The sequence below is a fragment of the Leucopleurus acutus genome, assembly GCF_964270905.1.
Source record: "Leucopleurus acutus genome assembly, chromosome: 14".
Lineage (NCBI taxonomy): Eukaryota > Metazoa > Chordata > Mammalia > Artiodactyla > Delphinidae > Leucopleurus > Leucopleurus acutus.
Genome location: NC_139156.1, coordinates 23,996,092 through 24,008,248, shown reverse-complemented (window position 1 = coordinate 24,008,248; position 12,157 = coordinate 23,996,092). Strand labels below are relative to the sequence as shown.

The 12,157-nt window shown below is 45.3% G+C and overlaps 1 protein-coding gene across 1 annotated transcript in view; it reads left to right on the top strand.

Moving 5' to 3' along the window:
• SORCS3 (sortilin related VPS10 domain containing receptor 3) overlaps nt 1-12,157 on the top strand; it is a gene marked incomplete at both ends in the record, with an annotated part of 585,940 nt that overhangs the window by 195,397 nt on the left and 378,386 nt on the right. The gene's annotated exons all lie outside the window — the stretch shown is intronic.

The following is a 12,157-nucleotide window of genomic DNA, read 5'->3' as shown; positions in this document are numbered from 1 at the left end:
TTCCCAACTCCCTGGAAAGCGGTTCTTGACTGAACCCCTTGGAGAGCTCTTCCTTTGCACATTCTCTCAAGTAGATTGCTGACATTTCAAGTAGGAGAAACGTGTATCATCAAGCCTTCCCTCCAGGTTGTAAGGATGAGGAAACTGAGATTCAGAGAAGGGAAGTGACTTTCTTCATGTCACTTGGTTGGGGCAAGATACTGGACCAAAACTGAAACCATCACACTTTCAGATGGAAAGCAGGCAGCCCTGAAAGGTCTTGGGAGTCCCGTCCTTAGGGGCTTGTGACTAAACCCTTTGCCTTTGAACCAGAGAAGAAGTGGGAAACTGAAGACATGGAGGTGATCAAATTCCGGGCTCTCACCCAGGAGTAATCTGGCTGAGTCTGAAAAGCCTCTCTCCAAGAGGCCCTTGAAAGAACATGGCTTTTTTCTTTTCCCTAAAGTGAAGGTACAAGCTGAACACAATGCACCTGACAGCGAAAGTCGGGCTCTGGTTCAGAACACACCAGGGAGGGAAGGCTCACGCATCTTTCACCTTCCCTGCACGGCCGGGCTTCACACACACAGGCTGACTGCAGTGCTTCTGTCCTTGGTCACGAGGCTTCATGGGAGGCAGATGTGTAGGGATCAGACAGTAGTTCTCTGTTCACGTCCCACATTCATCAGCTTGTGGTTGACACCTCATATGCCTTATCCCTGAAATTTGAAAAGGAAGGGAGCAAGGAAGTACATTTAAGATACAGCCAAAACAGTGAACAGTGCGTTTAAAAAAAGGTCTGAGAGGGAAAAGGGACACAGTTGTAGTAGTCTCTTTTGAGGAAGTGACCTAATGTTTGACTTAATGTTCAAGGTCAGGTACTTGAGGCAGAGAGGTCTGATCAAGAAGAAAAGACACACATTAAGTAAGGTAAGGGAGCCGTTAGGTGTTTACCTAACAGAAGTTAGTAAGTCTACGTCACCTCACTGTACAGTAGAAACTAACACAATATTGTAAAACAACTGTACCCCATTAAAAAAAACACCTCCAAAAAAACCTCTTATGGTGGGAAAGTAACAGGATGGATATTTATAATATGTAAAAAGATATATATTTCCAAAAAAAATTATTTAATTGTGTTGACTACTCTGACGTATTGGATTTATTGATCCAGGAATTCTTTAATCAGAGTTGGGAAGAGTCATGACCGTCAGTAATTGTTATGTTTATAACCCTGAGTCCTTGAAGTTAACTCAGTCTAGGTGCTTTGTTAGGCCACGGGAAAGAGTAGTTGTGTTTGCGGAAAGCTGAATTTGAACACTGGCTGCCTCTTATTCTCTGTAAAGTCATGGACAGAGTATGTAACCTCTTTAATCTTCACATTAATGTCCTCATCTGGAAAGTGCAGACAGGGTTTATTTCAGAGTGTTAATGTGAGCATTAATTGAAATAATCTAGAAGTGCCTATTATAAGCGGGTGTTCATTCATTATTTCCATTTTTTTCTGTCAACAGTTTGGGAAAATGTGGCTCTAATGCTTGTGGAGTTCACATTTTTTGAATATCTCTTTACTAACTCAGGTGCTTTTTTTCCCCCTCCCAAGTCTCATTTGGAGTAGTTCAGTTTTGAACATGCACCCATAAGACTGGTTCTTTCTGTAAAGTTTAATATCAGGAGGAAGAATAAGGGTTTAGGAGGATTTTGTTGGTTGTTTATAGAATCATTGCATACCATTCTCTTCAGAGGTTTTCACATCCTTGTTTTTTGTTTTTTTTTTTTTTGCGGTACGCGGGCCTCTCACTGTCGTGGCCTCTCCCGTTGTGGAGCACAGTCTCCGGACGCACAGGCTCAGCGGCCATGGCTCACGGGCCCAGCCGCTCTGCGGCACGTGGGATCTTCCTGGACCGGGGCACGAACCTGTGTCCCCTGCATCGGCAGGCGGACTCTCAACCACTGCGCCACCAGAGAAGCCCTACACCCTTGTTTTATTCCCATTTAACACATACATTCCTGGAAGCCTCCTTACTGTGTGCTGAACACCACATGGGGCAGTAGGGACCCCAGGCAGGGGTGGGGAAGATAGATAGACCATGTCCCTGCTCTCATGGAGTGGACACAAGAGTGGGGACAACAGGAAGCAGATGAGTAACAGTGAGAGCTGAATACGTATGGCAAGTGCCACCGGGGGATATGATCGGTGGGCACGGGGGAGGGGCGGTGAGGGGGGCCAGTGAAAGAGTGTCGCTCGCCATCGGTTTCTACAAGAATGAAGTCACTAGCCACTGCGTTAGCTGACCTTTAACACACCCTGAAAGGAGTTCAGGGTGGAGATCAGGAATGGGGCACTCTGTGCTCTGGGAAAAACCGGCAGAACAGGCCTTCAGATAGTTAGATATTATCAGGAGAAAATTTTATGAACCCAGTTTCTTGCATCTTCTCATACCTAGAGAAGCACTAAAATCCTTCACAGAGACACCTGCTCCTCGTGACTGGCAGCAACCTTCTGCCAAGATGTGTGCTTGGCTGCGTGTACCCCCGTCACCAAAATCACATATATATCCTGGCCTCCCCCGTTACCTCTTTGGAGCAGTTCCGCAGAGCCATCTGAGAGGCTGTCTCCCAGGCTATAGTCCTCAGTAAGCCCCAAATAAAACGAAACTCACAGCTCTCATGTTGTGTGTTTGTTGGTTTTTTTTTTTCAGTCAACAGGGGGCACTTTTTTTTTTTTTTTTTTGCGGTACGCGGGCCTCTCACTGTTGTGGCCTCTCCCGTTGCAGAGCACAGGCTCCGGACGCGCAGGCTCAGCGGCCATGGCTCACGGGCCCAGCCGCTCCGCGGCATGTGGGATCTTCCCGGACCGGGGCACGAACCCGCGTCCCCCGCATCGGCAGGCGGACTCTCAACCACTGCGCCACCAGGGAAGCCCTAGGTGGCACTTTTCTTAGAATGGTCAGGGGTCACCTCACCTATGAGCAGGGCTGGGACTAGGGTGGGACAGAGGAGGCAGGTGAGCTGCCCAGGGTGCATTATTTAAGGAGGCACCCCTCCTTAGGGCCCTGCATGGGCCTCCTTACATTTCGTGCCTTAGACACTCTGCTTGCCTATCTCCTGCTGGTCCCAGCCCTGCCTAGGAGTTGACCTTTGAGCTGAGACCTAAAACATCATGAGGACGCAAGCCTTCATAGAGCTGCATGGTCGTCAGCTGAGCAAGTGAGTGAAGAGCGCTGTTGCCGTGGCTCATTTCAATGTGGTGCAAAGATAGCCGCGTAAATCCTGTAACTGCCAAACCTGACCCGTCGATGTTAAAGACCCTTTTTAAGTGGATCGTTTTCCTCCTTTTCCACAGCCATCAAGTGCAGCACTAATGAGGGGTGGTATTCCGTGGTTTTACAACCCACAACCCGAGCTTCCCTGCGTTCATTAGCACGCAGGGCTCTGGCTCCGTGTGATGCTTAGAAACACGCCCCACCCCATCCTTGCTTCATCTTTTCATATAGGGTTGTTTTTAATTGCTGAGGAGCCTCGTGGCTCAGCCCAGGTGATTCCATCCATTTCTTCCTTTACTCTGGCTTCAGAGTGCTTTAGGGGTTTGTTCTCTGACTGAGGGAAAATGTCTTGGCTGCCTTCTTGGGGAAATGTCTCTTTATAAATAACATGTGCAGCTAGAGACCATTAATTAAAAGCATACCAGTGATATTAACACATCATTGAGAAATGCCGCATCGCGAAGTTCCAAAATTATGAGCAAAATTCTAATTCCTGAGCCGTGTCTGATATTCTTACTCTTTCTAATGTGGACTCTGTAGGAGCAGAATCTCATGCTGTTGCAAAGCTGTGTTCTCACGGGACCTCCCCATCTCCCGTGCTTCGTGTAGTTTGCCAGGGATGCTCACTTGTGTCTTTCACTTCAGATATAGGCCCCGTTAATCTAGCTAGTCCATGGCCATGGCTTCTAGGACAGGCTTTCCCCAGCCAGTCCAGCCATCTTTCCCCCTGGCTCTGATTTCCTGATGGCATCTCTCAGAAGGACCCCTCTAGGCAATGCCACCAGACATCTCTTCCCAGACTCGACGCAGAACACACCATGTGTCGTGTTTGAATGTGTTAGATTAAATGTTTGAACTCAGGACTAGGAATTTCAGGAAGCGTGATCACTGCACATATTGTGTCGTGCTGACTGCCTTGGTTCTCTTGCTGACCTCATCACTATTAGCTGCAAAACATTTCCCGTTGTTGTACCTTGGTGTCCTCATCTGCAGAATGGGCATAATGATGATGGCAACCACTGCATAGAGTTGTTTTCTGGAGTAAAGAGGAAGTTCTTGGAACCGTGCCTGGCATATCACAAGAGCTCTAGTAATGCTTTAGATGATTGTCATTACTATTGTTGTTGTTAGTATTTCTGTTATCATTATGGTGATGCACAGTAGATGCATGTTCTAAGTCTCAACAGATCTCAAAGGCTGGTGCACACTTTACCCTATGTTTGTCTTTCAGATAAAACATATGGAAACGAAAGCACTCGATTCAGTTAATATTTATTTTTTCCATACTGATCCTATCATCTGGAACTGTCCTTCTTGGCCAGTCTAAATCCTTGGGAAAGGGAAGCACTGAGCCACCTTTAGTAAGAGGCAATGAGTGGGAGCCATGTATTCATTCATTCATCTGTGCACACATTCATTCAACACGTATCTGTCAAGGCCCACCGTGTGCCAGCCCCTGATGAAACTGATGCATCATTATTATATTGAATAAATATTTTTGTTCTCATTAAAAACTGTATTTCAAACACAAGTAATACCTACAACGGCTGACATCTCCTGGCACCTCAGTGTGAGGGAAAGTTTTGAGAGAGACTTTGATGGGGTACTGGGGAACGCATGAGGGTTTAGGTTGCCTTGGTCCTGGGGACAGCAAAGGGTATAGGGCGGCTGGCCAAGAGTGACTGGAGGAGTGGAGGGAGGGAGGGAGAAACGGGTTCAACGTGAAGGAGAGGCTGGCTGTAGTGAAGATGGCCTCTGCCATGTTGAGAGTGACCCCGTGGACTTTGCCCAGCTTGACTTACATGAGGCAGGCCCGTCCCACACCCGTCTCCTCTAACCACTGCCCCTCTCACCTCCCCTGGTTGTCTGTCTTGGAAGGGCTCTTGCAGTGAGACATCATTCTGACCCTGTTGCCGGCCTGTCTTCTGAGCATCTTTTTAGTGAGAGGCCAAAGGATGTAAGGCTGTCGGCCCTCAAGGAACCTAGAGACCGACACAAAGCACAGGAGTGAGCAGAGGTCACGGTGGGAGAAACAGCCCTACATGCGCGCGGGGACCCTGTGTAGTTGAGGGGAGGAGCAACTGGAGAAGAAACAGGCCGGTGTTGGCCAGAGGGGCCAGAGGATAAAGCAACAGTCATATCTACTGAGAGATTACTGGGCGCCATGCACTGTTCGAAAATTAATACACTTATTTTACACATAGTATCAATAGTGTGTCTGTGTCAATCCCAATCTCCCAATTCATCCCACCCACCTCTTTCCCCCGTGGTATCCATACGTTTGTTCTCTACGTCTGTGACTCTGTTTCTGCTAATGAGAACCTACTGTATAGCACAGGGAACTCTACTCAATGCTCTGTGGTGACCTAAATGGGAAGGAAATCCGTAAAAGAGGGGATTTATGTATACACATAGCTGATTCACTTTGCTGTAGAGCAGAAACTAACACAACATTGTAAAGCAACTATACTCCAATAAAAAATTTGAAAAAAAAAAAAAGAAAATGACTTGTAGATTAAAATTCTCACACCAATCTGAAGAGGTGACTGCTCTCCTCATCCCCATTTTGAAGATGAAGAAATGAAGGCACAGAGCTCAGCTCCATTGTGGATTTGGCCTTGCAGCAGGGCTAGGATTTAAATAGGCAAAGAGACAGGGGAGAGCTTTCCAGAAAGGGAGGAGGAAAGGCATGCGGTCTACGTATGGGGTCCCCTTAACTAAATTGGGGGTGCAAGCTGATGTTTAGAGCTGGGACCCATCGGAAGTGCCTCATTAGAGTCCGGCCACTTCAGAGACGTGAGGCCCCTGCTCTTTGACCCTACTCTGCACGTTGGTTCCGGGCTTCTGGCAATCCAGGTGGACCCTCAAATGCAAATCGCCAGAAAGATGAATGAGAACTGGCAGCTGTATTTAATTATGCAGCCTTCTGCAACGTGTCTACAACAGACATTTTTCTTACAAGGGTAATTATTCTTAGCATGCCCATCTGAGTGAGATGATACTTTGGTAATTGGTTTTGAATCCTCGATCCATTTGTATTGGAGCCGTCTTGCTGGGATCCTTTCTATCAGTGTTTGTGAGCTGAGGCCCAGGTGATCCTGTCCCTCAGACACAGCTCTGTGATTCCAGCAGTGACTCCCGTGTGACCTCTGGCAGGTTGGTTTTCCTTCCTGGACTTCAGCTTCATTGTCTGGAAAATGAGGGGATTGTGTCTGATGATACTCCTGATGAAGCATTTTTGAGAATCTGTCTGCATGTTGGGGTCCTTGGCTTGCACAAGAAAATAGAGGACTGGTTCTCAAACTGAGCGCCCATCAGCATCACCTCGCCACGACAGGCCACAATCCTGCTAGATGCCAGCTTCCAGCTCCCATCCTCCGGGGACCCTGTTCCAGTAAGTGTGAAACTGGACCTAGGGATCCTCATACTTCTGCAAATGTCCCAAGGGATTAGTCCGCAAGTCATCGTTTGGGAACCCCTGCAACAGGGGAAGAATAACAGAGGAGATGCAGGGAAAAGCTTCTTGCGTTGACATCTCCTTTTGGGTTTCTGATGAGCTTCCTTTCTTTAGCTCTGTTTCCTTGTGTGGGTCTCACGTGCTCGCACATATGTGCACACGCACGCCCATTCCCATGCACCGTTACAAACAATATGGGTTGAAAAGTTTGTTTTCTGAAAAGCACAGTATGCTGGAGTCTTGGCAGAAGGAAAATTGTGTTATGCGCTGAAAGCATCATCATTTGCCATGACTGAGAGCTTATGGCTCAAAGGATTGATATTCTGTTTGCAGAATGTGATTACGATCACATGCGCGCACACACAGACACATACTTGAGTATCCTCCCACACGATAAATGTGGTAAGAAAAGAGCAAAGAGAGATCTGAAGAACCCGTGCCCTCTTCAGCAGGGAGCAGGGGATGCCAACGTGTCAGTCATTTTCACAAGAAGGGCTTTTGCTTCCTGTTTTCAAAACTAGAAGAAAATGGAAGCTTGGCGAGGGCTTCTGAGGCAGAAATGCAGTAACGTGGAATGCAGGATGTCTTTGTCCTCTGGACTACTTTCCCTCAGTGATAGAAGACCCCTGGTTTTCTGCTCTTCCTTAGTTGCTGGGCATCTGTTCATTCCTAAGTGAACTTGACAACCTTCATTCACTCCAGAGTGCTCCCCACTGAAATGTGTAGGTTCTGAGCAGTGGGACCCAGTTCTGAGCACAGAGCAGAGGCGGTCAACAGCCCCATGTGACTTTTACCTGACTGTCTTTAGAAGAAGTACTGTTCTGCCTATTTAGAAGGAGAGTGTGCGTGAAAGGGAATTTCCTCCTTTTTTCTTTTTTTATAGCAGAAACATTTGCCTTTTGGAGGTGGGGCCCCAGCGCTCTCCTTTGGATGCAGTAGTCATACAATCACCGTTTGCAGATGCACAGTCTCTCTTTTTTTTTTTTTTTTTTTTGCCGTACGCGTGCCTCTCACTATTGTGGCCTCTCCCGTTGCGGAGCACAGGCTCTGGACCCGCAGGCTCAGCGGCCATGGCTCGTGGACCCAGCCGCTCCGCGGCATGTGGGATCTTCCCGGACCGGGGCACGAACCCGCGTCCCCTGCATCGGCAGGCGGACTCTCAACCACTGCGCCACCAGGGAAGCCCAGTCTCTCATTTTTATTATAATTGTGGCATGTCTTTAATTTGCGTGGCTTAATGCACTTAATCCATAATTATAAAATATGCGACTAGCCCTTGGCCTTATCCTGCTCTCCCACCACAGAGGCAGCTTGGTGTTTTTATTAATTTAACTTTATACAAGCTAACAGATTGCCATAAAGGAAAACAGAATTTCTCAACCAGTTCGGCTAATAGCTGTGCTCCGGCAAAGGGCCCAGTGGTACGTGTTGAACAATAAGCGCCTCTCTCCAGCTCCACTTGCAGCTTCTAATTGAATTTCTATCCCGTGGATATTGCGTTGCAGCTATTCATCTATCTGTTCCACTAAGTCTTCCGATATTAAACAAGTTCTTGCAGGTTATTAGTGTAAGACAAATACTGTTAGACAGTTGATTTGCATTAAAAATTCACTGCTGGGCTTCCCTGGTGGCGCAGTGGTTGAGAGTCCGCCTGCCGATGCAGGGGACACGGGTTCGTGCCCCGGTCCGGGAAGATCCCACATGCCGTGGAGTGGCTGGGCCCGTGAGCCATGGCCACTGGGCCTGCGCGTCCGGAGCCTGTGCTCCGCAACGGGAGGGGCCACAACAGTGAGAGGCCCGTGTAACGCAAAAAAAAAAAAAAAAAAAAAAAAAAATTCACTGCCGTGGTGACGTGAACACAGTGATGGGAGTTTGTCCTGAACAAGGCTATGCAAAGAAATCACATTAATACGGGTGAGAATGCTGTGTGCTTATCTCGTTTGCTTCCTTCACACCCTCCTTCTTTGTTTGAGAGAGAGGATTTGGTCATGCTGACAAATTCCGATAAATGACAAAATACCAGGCATTTTCATGGAGTCCTTGGTTTGGCCGTAGGTAGCTGCCATTCTGATCTGCCACCGAGAGGCACGTACATTCCGCCGAGTTTCTCTTGACCTCCGTTTCCCTTTGCTACCTCGTCTCGAGCACACATTGCTGTTTTGGTCAGCGTTGGGAATATCTGCCACTGAGGGCTATTCTGTTATGAGAAACATGTTAAAGGTCTTATTGCTCCCCGGATTGTGTATACTGGTCCCTTTCGAATATTCGTCACCTATAATTTTTGATTTTTGTAGACTGGCTAGTTCACCAAAGTTTTGGGGCATCAAAACTGTGGAGACCTTCTGAAAACTCCCAAGAGGTAGTTTTCTTAATAAATGAAAGCCAACCTTATAGGTAATCGGGATGGGTGAAATTAGGAGTGGCTACGTCTATGCCAACTCTGAAGGTGTCATAACGGAGGGCAACTACTGTCCTGCCTACTATTCCTTTAGGTTGTAAGCTAACCTCAAGTCTACCTAGCTGTGTTCCTTCCCACGTCCCTGGCTTACAACTGTCCTCCTAATCATGTCCTTTAATAACCTCTGTGGTGATTTCTCCATTCATATCAGAAGCCTTCAGTACTCTGACTTCATAGTCTGAGCTCTCTTTTTCAACCATGCAGCAGCATTACCAAATCTTGGTCCTCATCACCGTTTGGAACTGCCTTACTTAAAATAATATGAACCCTGAAATTCCCCTCTCTGACCACATTCTCTTCTTTCTCCAATTTCCTCACACTCTTACGTCTGCTGAATTTGAGTTTTTGTTTGAGTACATGATGCCTTCCATTTTCTTGATTCCTCCTTAACCTTAAGCCCTCAAGTCACATGTCTTATCATCCTTAAAAGACTGTCTTCTTCAAAGGCAAGAATCAAGCTTTCTACATACACAGTGCTTTGCTTGGAATAGATGCTCAATGAATGTTTGCCAATAGGTAGATTTTTTTCCAAGTCAAGAGTGTTTGACCAATCAAGAAAATTATACCCTGTCTTCTATTTGGGGATGTGCATTGGGTCACGGGTGCCATCTTGGCAGATAAACCATTATTCGCGCTTTGCTTTCACAATAGTGGTTTACGTGAACACTCAATCTTGAATTTAAGTCCTGGCTCTGCCACTAAATATCCGTGTGACCTTGGACAAGTTACTCCTCTTATCTTCAACTTCCCCATCTTCAAAATGGGGCATGATGATAGGGTCCACCTTATAAATTAATTGTGATAATTACATTAATAAATGTTTGTAAAGTGTTTAGCATAGTTCCTGAAACTTAGTAAATGCTTTAAAAAGTGATAATTATTATTAATTAGAAGTCATTGACCTGCTAAAGTTTCAAATCAGTGTTTGCCTCCAGTGAACCTCTGAAATTTCAGGTTCAGCTCTGAAGTGTTGAAGACATTTGAGTCTATAAATTGTGGCTGAGACCCAGCTGCTCTAATGCAATTCCTAGTTAGTTATTGTCACTGGCCTGCCCATGCCCATGAAAAAATAGATGATCTCATGAGCTCAATGGTGTATATTAGAAATGTTTCTAAATTGGAAAACCTGCATGCCTGTCTGATTAAGTTCCAGGCTGATGGTCAATGCAGAGCTTCAGAATGGACATAATAGTGTTTTTGAATCTCTAGACACCATATCACTGATGGGAAAGCTTTAGAATGGCTAAATAAACTCACGTGGCAAAAGGAAACTGGCTGTTTTTCACCTAACACTGCCAAACATAAGCCCACAGGCTCCTCAAGTTTATTTGGGAGTTTTCGAACCATGTCTTTTCTTTCTAGTTAGTATTACTCCACGCATCAAGGTCAAATGCCAGTAAGTAGCAAATCATATTTCTCACTTTGGCGTGGTTGTTAAACCTGACATTTTTTTAAAAAATTTGCTTTTATTTATGTTTTTATAGAGCAGGTTCTTATTAGTTATCCATTTTATACATATTAGTGTATATATGTCAGTCTCAATCTCCCAGTTCATCACACACCCCTGCACCTCACCACTTTCCCCCTTGGTGTCCACACGTTTGTTCTCTACATCTGTGTCTCAACTTCTGCCCTGCAAACCGGTTCATCTGTACCATTTTGCTAGGCTCCACATATATGCATTAATATACAGTATTTTTTTTTCTCTTTCTGACGACTTCACTCTGTATGACAGTCTCTCGATTCATCCACGTCTCTACAAATGACCCAGTTTTGTTCATTTTTATGGCTGAGTAATATTCCACTGTATATATGTACCACATCTTCTTTATCTTTTTTATTCGTCTGTCAATGGGCATTTAGGTTGCTTCCGTGACCTGGCTATTGTAAATAGTGCTTCAATGAACATTAGGGTGCCTGTGTCTTTTTGAATTATGGTTTTCTCTGGGTATATGCCCAGTAGTGGGATTGCTGGGTCATATGGTGATTCTATTTTTAGTTTTTTAAGGAACCTCCATACTGTTCTCCATAGTGGCTGTATCAATTTACATACCCACCAACAGTGCAAGAGGGTTCCCTTTTCTCCACACCCTCTCCAGCATTTGTTGTTTGTAGATTTTCTGATGATGCCCATTCTAACTGGTGTGAGGTGATACCTCATTGTAGTTTTGATTTGCATTTCTCTAATAATTAGTGATGTTGAGCAGCTTTTCATGTGCTTCTTGGCCATCTGTATGTCTTCTTTGGAGAAACGTCTATTTAGGTCTTCTGCCCATTTTTGAATTGGGCTGTTTGTTTTTTTAATATTGAGCTGCATGAGCTGTTTATATATTTTGGAAATTAATCCTTTGTCCACTGATTCATTTGCAAATATTTTCTCCCATTCTGAGGGTTGTCTTTTCGTCCTGTTTCCTTTGCTTTGCAAAAGCTTCTAAGTTTCATTAGATCCCATTTGTTTATTTTTGTTTTTATTTCAATTACTCTAGGAGGTAACGATCTTGCATAAAATACCTTGCTGTGATTTATGTCAAAGAGTGTTCTTCCTATATATTACTCAAAGAGTTTCATAGTGTCCGGTCTTACATTTAGGTCTCAAATCCATTTTGAGTTTATTTTTGTGTATGGTGTTAGGGAGTGTTCTAATTTCATTCTTTTACATGTAGCTGTCCAGTTTTCCCAGCACCACTTATTGAAGAGACTGTCTTTTCTCCATTGTATATCCTTGCCTCCTTTGTCATAGATTAGTTGACCGTAGGTGCGTGGGTTTATCTCTGGACTTTCCATCCTGTTCCATTGATCTATATTTCTGTTTTTGCGCCAGTACCATATTGTCTTGATTACTGTAGCTTTATAGTATAGTCTGAAGTCAGGGAGTCTGATTCCTCCAGCTCCGTTTTTTTCCCTCAAGACTGCTTTGGCTATTTGGGGTCTTTGGTGTCTCCATACAAATTTTAAGATTTTTTGTTCTAGTTCTATAAAAAATGCCATTGGTGGTTT